This window comes from Pecten maximus, chromosome 11, assembly GCF_902652985.1.
Source record: "Pecten maximus chromosome 11, xPecMax1.1, whole genome shotgun sequence".
NCBI lineage: Eukaryota > Metazoa > Mollusca > Bivalvia > Pectinida > Pectinidae > Pecten > Pecten maximus.
In genome coordinates, this window is record NC_047025.1 from 36,521,815 (window position 1) to 36,531,850 (window position 10,036).

A 10,036-nucleotide genomic window follows, 5' to 3' on the forward strand; every position below is an offset into this window, starting at 1 on the left:
TATTGATAAGTCATCTTGCTAAGAAATGATAATTATTTAATAAGAAAAAAAATGTAATCTGAAGATCACTTTTCTGTACACCCATTTAGTCAACATGTAAGATCATTATTAAGTAATATGTTAATTTACACAATACCTAATAATAGCAAGTATTATTATGATGTACATGTATCAGGATAAAGTATAGCACCAAATGTTATTACAAGCCTTAATCCAAACGGGTAACACTTTATATATGTTATTCAAAGCAGCTCATGTAAAGTAGCAGGAGACACAGGGATAGTACTCATCAAAAAAAATTAATTGATGCTATCGGAAGTTATCATTACAGTGTACAATAGTTACAAGTATCATTAGTATACAATAGTTACACGTATCATTAGTGTACAATAGTTACACGTATCATTAGTGTACAATAGTTACACGTATCATTAGTGTACAATAGTTACAAGTATGTTTACAGTGTACAATAGTTACACGCATCATTACAGTGTACAATATTTACAGGTATCATTACAGTGAACAATAGTTACACGTATAATTAGTGTACAATAGTTACAAGTATCATTAGTGTACAATAGTTACAAGTATGTTTACAGTGTACAATAGTTACAAGTATGTTTACAGTATACAATAGTTACACGTATCATTACAGTGTACAATATTTACAGGTATCATTACAGTGTATAATATTTACAAGTATTATTTCAGAGTACAATAGTTACAAGTATGTTTACAGTGTACAATAGTTACTAGTATCATTAGTATACAATAGTTACTAGTATCATTACAGTGTACAACAGTCACGCGTATCATTACAGTGTACACTAGTTACAAGTATCATTACAGTGTACAATATTTACAAGTATCATTACAGTGTACAATAGTTACAAGTATCATTACAGTGTACAATAGTTACACGCACCATTACACTGTACAACATTTACAAGTATCATTACAGTGTACAATAGTTACAAGTATCATTATAGTGTACAATAGTTACAAGTATCATTACAGTGAATAATAGTTACACGTGTCATTAGTATCATTAGCGTACAATAGTTACACGTATCATTAGTGTACAATAGTTACAAGTATCGTTAGTGTACAATAGTTACACGTATCATTAGTGTACAATAGTTACACGTATCATTAGTGTACAATAGTTACACGTATCATTAGTGTACAATAGTTACACGTATCATTAGTGTACAATAGTTACAAGTATCGTTAGTGTACAATAGTTACAAGTATCATTAGTGTACAATAGTTACAAGTATGTTTACAGTGTACAATAGTTACAATTATGATAATAGTGTACAATAGTTACAAGTATGTTTACAGTGTACAATAGTTACAAGTATCATTACAGTGTACAATAGTTACAAGTATGTTTACAGTGTACAATAGTTACAAGTATCATTACAGTGTACAATAGTTACAATTATGATTACAGTGTACAATAGTTACACGTATCATTACAGTGTACAACATTTACAAGTATGATTACAGTGTAACACAAGTTACACGTATGATATCAGAGTACAATAGTTACACGTATCATTAGTGTACAATAGTTACATGTACAGGTATGTTTACAGTGTACAATAGTTACAGGTATGTTTACAGTGTACAATAGTTACAGGTAAGTTTACAGTGTACAACAGTCACGCGTATCATTACAGTGTACACTAGTTACAAGTATCATTACAGTGTACAATATTTACAAGTAGCATTACAGTGTACAATAGTTACAAGTATCATTACAGTGTACAATAGTTACACGCACCATTACCCGTACAACATTTACAAGTATCATTACAGTGTACAATAGTTACAAGTATGATATCAGAGTACAATAGTTACACGTACCATTACAGTGTACAACAATTACAAGTATCATTACAGTGTACAACAATTACAAGTATCATTACAGAGTACAATAGTTACACGTACCATTACAGTGTACAATAGTTACAGGCATGATTACAGTGTACACTAGTTACAAGTATGTTTACAGTGTACAATAGTTACAGGCATGATTACAGTGTACACTAGTTACAAGTATAATTACAGTGTACAATATTTACAAGTAGCATTACAGTGTACAATAGTTACACGTATCATTACAGTGTACAATAGTTACACGTATCATTACAGTGTACAATAGTTACACGTATCATTATAGTGTACAATAGTTACAAGTATCATTACAGTGTACAATATATACAAGTATCATAACAGTGTACAATAATTACAAGTATGATTACAGTGTACAACAGTTACAAGTATAACTACAGTGTACAATAGTTACTAGTATGATTACAATATACAATAGTTACAAGTAACATTACTATGTACAATAGTGTACAGAAGTAATAGGTATCATTTTGTGTACAAATGTTGTAAGTACCACGAAAGTGTACATTAGTTACAATTATTTTTAATTAATGTTACAGATTGTATATAAGTTCTAAGTATTATTACAGTATACAAATGTGGCAAGTAATAAGTACTATTTTCAAAGAACAAATCTTAATGGAGTATAAATTAATGTATTTATGCTGATTACGAACATCAAGATCATGTTCAGATTAAGTACCATTATATGAATGTAGGGGTGAGTGCGCGACTGTGGCCTTTACTTGCAAATATTAATGTAAATATGGGTATTCAAAATTAAAATTTGAAATAATGTACATATTTACCAACCTACTTTTACATACGAACATGAACTTAACTAGTGATCAATATAAATATATTTCAAGCATCTTATTCACTGTTCATGCCACTGAAAACTCCTTTTACTATGTTTTTGTTATATCTTTATTATCAAGTTTTTAACATTTGTGGAATACTTATAAATATGTATGTTTACTCTTTAGACTTTATTTATACTCATTGGGTATATGGGCCCTGTTATAGCGCATGTTGTTTCCTCAGTTATGTCGATGGTATTACCTAATTAATGCCCACTGATTTCTTGTCGCATCGCGTTAGAACAGGATTATTCTACCCAAAATCCAGCATCTTACCACAGAGAAAATTACTTGATATTCTTACAATATTGTATGTTAATATGTTTACCTGTTATGGGGAGATAACGTTGCTTTTTATTATCCTTATCGCTATAGCTACTGATTCAAAAAGTAGATCTCGAAATACATGTACATATATACAGCAGAACACTATAATAAATAATATACATCAATGTGACTTTCTATCTCTATGTGGACATATTGAAACCAATCCCGGACCGCTCTCAAATAATTCTATATCATCAAATCCTCTAAAAAACAATATCAGTATCGTACACTACAATGTTCAAAGTATTCTACCAAAAATAGATATTCTTTGGGCAGAACTTAACTTCCATGATATTTTAGCTTTTACAGAAACTTGGCTTAATCCTTTAACAGAAACTTCACAAGAGCTAAAATTAGATGGATATCAAAACCCTTTCTTTTGTAGCAGACCAGATCGTTTAGGAGGTGGTATAGTAGTCTATGTCCGTAACAATATTTATGCTAAAAGACGTCTAGATTTAGAACTTCAAAATACAGAATGTATATGGTTAGAGATTATGGTCAAAAATGTGCATTTCCTGTTTGGAACGTTTTACAGAGCCCCTAATTCTACCGTAGACTTGTGGAACCGTATCAACTACTCTATTGAACAAGCAGCCAATACAAACTTAGAAATTTTAATAACTGGTGACTTTAACGAAAATCAGCTTTCTGTCAATAATAGATATATAAGTGACATTATGAATCATTTTAATCTTACTCAATTGATAAACGAACCTATTCATTTTACTGAAACGTCGTCGTCTCTGATAGACATATTTTTTATTAGTAATGTTTTTTTAACTTCTAATACTGTAAAAGCGGAAATGTTCGCGGCGTGGAAATTTTCGCTTATTTCGCGATCATTAAATCTCCGCGAAAATATCCACACGCGAATATAATAACACGTGAAAATATTGACACGCGAATATTTCAACCAAATAAACTAAATACACTAATATCCTAGACGCAAGTTCCTGGTAGTAAACCATGTCGTCCGTGATGTGTAACCGTTGTCATGGTCGGTCATTTGTCTGATACATGGCCATACAAATGTGAGTTAGTAGTAAAATAATAATATTCCATCTAATTTAATGTTAGTTGATCATTAAACTTTCTTCGTTTAATGATAATTACGATCGCTTCTACATTACTGTTTATATCAATCGCAAAGCTGGTCGGCCATTGTGTAGCTATAGTCCCCCAAATAGCACACGTTTCATTTGTAACAAAATAGATAAACTTGCTTGTATTAGAAAAGTTAATGTTGAGTCTCCGCGTGGTTATATGTTTTATTTAAATCAGACACTATCGATACTTAAATGTAATGAATGGTCCGTTTAATATATTGAAAATACGAAACGGCTACTGTAGAAAAAAAGGTCTATATATGTTGGTAAAATTAGGTCAGAACATCAATATCTCTGCTTTTAAATGGCCAAGTCGTATTTAATTACTACCAAACTTATTTGATACCTGCAAAATTAGCTATCGCTAATTGGGACACCTGTGGTTGTTTTGACTAGAAATGAATGCTTGTCACGTCACTCGGCATAACCGGACGTCCGATCCTTTCAACATGACCGGGTAGGTTTACAGGTAATAGTTTGATTGGAAAAAATTTAAGAGGTGTTCAGTCGCAATTAAATAATCAAAATACTTAGTTAACACTGCATTCAAAAGTACATGCATGATCTCTTAATTTACCATACAGTACGAATACCGATAACGCATGTTATTTATATATTTTCGGGGCCTAAAGTTGCAATCAGGTGTCTCGTACATGGTGTATTTTTTCACCGCTAAAATATCTTATATATTTTTTTTCTGTCACACAGACGTAAAGCAATGATCACACTTACAACCAATTGACCTAAACGTGTCTGTTGATCAAAGTTTGGTATGGTTACTGGACCGATCGTCGCGAGATTTCAATGGAGAGGAAAATAATCTTACATTATGTACATGGCCAATGACGTCGCAGCGCGAAAATATATTTTCATCATGACTGACAGCGCGAAAATATCCACACCGCGAACAGTTTGGAGACTGACTAAGCGAAAATTTCAACTCGCGAAAATATCCACTTTTACAGTATAACAGTTGGTGATCCTTTCCTATCGGATATAGATATCATTGTCCAATATATATGTACATTAATTTAAAAAACAATTTAGTACCTGTTAACACGATGAGAAATATATGGCTCTTTAAACAAGGTGACTTCTCAGATTATAGGGAAAGATTAGAATCTATTGATTGGCAAGTTTGAAAATAACAATGTAAATGATAGTTGCACTTACTTAACTAACAAAATTCTAGAAATAGCTACTAACACAATCCCCCATAAAAATATCAGGATACAAAATAATGACCCACCATGGATGTACAATGGAATATGTAAGATGATTAGATCTAGAAAAAGAGATCACAGAAGGGCAAAAATAACAAACAATCCAAACCACTGGGCTACATTTAGGCAAACCCGTAATGCATGTGTAAATTCTGTAAGACAAGCTAAAATAGACTATTATAACAAACTTACTAACAGACTCAAAGAAAAATCAGTTAACACTAGGGATTGGTGGAAAATTGCGAAGAACTTTACTAACTTTTCTAACAAAGAATCTTTTATTCCTGTCTTAATCGAAAATAACACCTACTACACTTATGACGTTGATAAAGCAAACCTACTTAATAACTACTTCATTGAACTAACACATCTAGACGACGATAACTTGTTTCCCCTCCACAAAACGACCCACCTAACGAAACTCTACGCAATATTATACTAACTATCGAAGATGTCAAAGATGCAATTAGTGTTTTAGATTCCTCTAAGTCTTCTGGTCCAGATTTGATAAGTGCTAAGTTTCTAACTGATGGTGTAAACCAGCTTGCTGAACCATTATGTTTGCTGTTTAATAAATCTCTCCAATCGTCTTACTATCCTGACAAATGGAAAAATGCTAATATAACCCCTAATTTTAAAAAAGGTGGCAAAAGTAATACTGCCAACTATAGGCCGATATCACTTATCAGTATTCTGGGCAAGTTGATGGAACGATGTGTTTTTAAATATGTATATAACTTTCTGCACAGAACTAATTTTTTCACGAAGTCACAGTCCGGTTTTATCCCTGGAGATTCTGCTGTAAATCAATTAATTTCTATCACTAATGATATCGGTAAGGCTCTTGATAATGGTAAAGAAATTCAGGTTATATTTTGTGATATAAGTAAAGCTTACTTTACAAATTGCAACGGGCGTGAATTTCTGGTAAGCTAATCGATTGGTTCAAAAATTATCTATCAAACAGACATCAAAGGGTTGTTATAAACGGGAAATCATCATCTTACAAAAAAATTACAGCAGGAGTTCCCCAGGGATCCATTCTAGGACCACTATTATTTCTTGTTTACATTAATGACATTGTTAACGACATTAACAGCACAATTAAACTCTTTGCGGACGACACCACTCTTTATATGATGATAGATAATCCAATAATAACAAATCAGTTGATAAACAACGATTTAGCGAAAATAGATAATTGGGCTAACAATTGGCTGGTTACCTTGAATCCTACTAAAACAGAGTCTTTGTTAGTCAGTAAAAAATTAAACAGGCCAAACCATCCTCCAGTATTAATGAACAATACAGTTGTATTAAACGTAACCTCTCATAAACATCTTTTTGTATATCTTTCTGCTGATTTTAGCTGGACTGAGCACATTAATTATATTCTAGGTAAAACTTCCAAGCGTCTAGGAATACTCAGGAAATTAAAATTCTCTCTCGACAGACACTCTTTACAAACTCTATATACATCTTTTATACGACCAATCTTAGAATATGCGGATGTCGTCTGGGATTCTTTACCACTATATTTAATTGAGAGACTAGAACATGTTCAAATAGAGGCCGGTAGAATAGTAACGGGGGCCACTAAACTTGTAAATATACAATTATTATACAACGATCTATGCTGGGAAAAATTATCGGATAGAATGAAAAAACATAAAATTATTCAGTTTCACAAAATGTTTCACAAAAAAACACCAGAATATCTCTGCTCACTTGTTCCTTCTCAACATTCAGATTTGCATGATTACAGAACCAGACAAGGCATTCAATTATTAACTGTTCATTCTAAATCAAATTATTATAAAACATCCTTTTTTACCTTCAACAATCGAACATTGGAATTCTATACCGACAGACATCAGAAACAACCCCTCTCTGATTATCCTAAAAAAATACCTAAATAAAGACATTAAAACCCCACCATGTTATAGAAATTTTGGCACACGTAACTTACAAATACTACATACTAGACTTCGTTTAAATTGCAGTAACTTGAAAGAACATTTATTTAACAGAAATCTAACGGATAGCTCTTTCTGTTCATGTGGATATATTGAAGATAATTTTCACTTTTTATTCATGTGTGAAAAAATCATTAATCAGCGTAATCAGTTTGTATTTAGTTTAAATTTTGATCTGAATACTGATATTCTATTATCAGGAAACCCAGACTTGTCAAATGAAGAAAATGAAATAATAATTGAAGCTGTACATAATTTTATATCACATTCCAAAAGGTTCGACTAAATATTTATGAACTACTTAGCTTCATCGTAATTTATCCACATCCCCATCGACATCATTAATTAACATAAATAATTTACATAATTATATATCCAAGTATTCTATTCTCCAATTAGATTGCTATAACATAGATTTATTTGTATTCCACCACTAATCATCACTTTTCACCATAATTTACCTTTTTGTCAAAATAATTATTTTCTGTTTATTATTATGAAACAGTATTTGTACCACCATACTAATCACCAATATGCCGAACCTTAGAGGGACATGGATTAATATAAGCTTTAAGCTTGTTTCTAAATCCCTCACCAATGTATAATTTGCAATGTATATGTACACTTGTCTTGAATATAAATAAATATTGTTTAAACTAAAGATGAAATAATAATATGTTATCTTTTTTCATTCAGGCTTTGCAATATTCAGGTAGAACCATATGCTGAAAACATAATTAATCGAAATACTACATCAACTGTATGTAAGAGTAATGTTTTCAAAATTTGTGAAAAATTACCATTTTTGTGAATGTAATCTACTTAAAATGCCTTCTCCATACAGTCTATTAAATTATTTGAACCATAAATTAGCTTGATGTATCACCTCAACACCAACAAAAAACTAAAATCAAAACTTTAGAATTAGTATTTTGGGGGATTTGAAGTGAGCTACCCTCAGTGTTCAGTTGGATGATTATAATTTTTTGAGAGTGGATTATACACTATCCATGTATTTGTGACAATTTAGGTTACGTAGCTGAGGCGAAGTCTCAAATGAACTTTTACAGAGCTGTATAATAATCTTTCTCTACTTTTGTCCGCCGTTCAACCAAAACTGAATTGCTAAAAGTATATGGTCCTTATCCCCAAGGGACCTGAGGAGTTGGGCAAAAAGTGGACAATTCATTGTAATATCAAAATCTTCTTCTCAAGACGCATACATGTATATAATCAAGTAGTCTTCATAGATGGCTAAGGGGTCTCCCATTTCCTCTGGGGATAGAGTGATTTTTACTATAATGTGTAGAAATTATTTTTGAGCATCATTTGTTTAAATTGAAATTGGAAATAATTCAAACGTATTATATGGTGTTCCGTTAGGGCCAAATTTCCAATATCGCTCCTTCGCTCCTTCGACCTAAACGCGAAGGAGCAAAGGAGCGAAAATACGATGGCGAAGGAGCGAAAACACGATGGTGAAGGAGCGATGGAACTTCGCTCCTTCGCCATCGTGTTTTCGCTCTTTCGCCATCGTGTTTTCGCTCCTTCGCCATCGTATTTTCGCTCCTTCGCTCCTTCGCGTTAGAAAGTTCAATGGAGGTATACGTAGCTTCGAAAAGTGTCAGTTTTTTTTCCATTCCCTGCTTTATGTTCAGTGGTTTCAGAAATTAGAAAGATGTCTCAAGTACACTTTATATTGATATACGACATTATTTTAATGAATTACGTTGTACAAAAATGACCTACAAGGACTACCAATTCATGTGCATACACGATTTTTTATTTGAATGAACACAACTTTACGGTTCAAAATTAATTTTGTGCTCGACTCTTTGATTCTGAATGAGAATACTATTGCAAAGAACAGGAACAAAATGTATTCGTTCACCACAATGAAATGCATATAACTTTCAAATATTCAGAAATATTACTTTTCTATCTTTGATTTGATCCTTAATTAAAGATATTAATCTACTTGCATATATGGAAATAACGACCATATATTATATTTAGAAACACTGACTTAGTCACGTGACGCCACCAGAAAGTTGGAAAACAACCATTTCAGAATAACACCACCTATATAAGTATATATATCCTACAACTATAACGAATTATTGATTATGTAGTGTAAGGTACCTTCCGGCAGCTATGCCATGCTCCGGCATCCCAAAACCTGTCCACTCCCTTCGATTTCGTCCTTTTGATATGAAGATTTAATAGTGTTTATAAATAAAGCCTTGAATACCTTACCAGACAACCAAATTGTTAGAGTTTTACATAAACAAAATTAATTACGCAAACACTAAATTTGAGTTAAATATTGTTGTTTTATCATATAGATTCTAAATTTTTAAAAATGGTTAATCAACACTTTCAATTTAGTGAGTTTTAGCCCTATTTTTCTGTCGACTTTCAGTACAGTTCCCCTAGACAAAAAAAGGTGTTTTCCAAAAATTTCTGTGGTACATGGAACTTAATACTTTTTTTTTTTTTACAAACTATACTATATATTAAGCTGTGGAACTTTCCAGACTTATCTATGTTGGGTATTGCCAGTTATTAAAGGATATTGTTTTTTTTTTATGATAATTACACTGTATATGTAACAAGGTGAATTGTACATACTTTTTATTTAC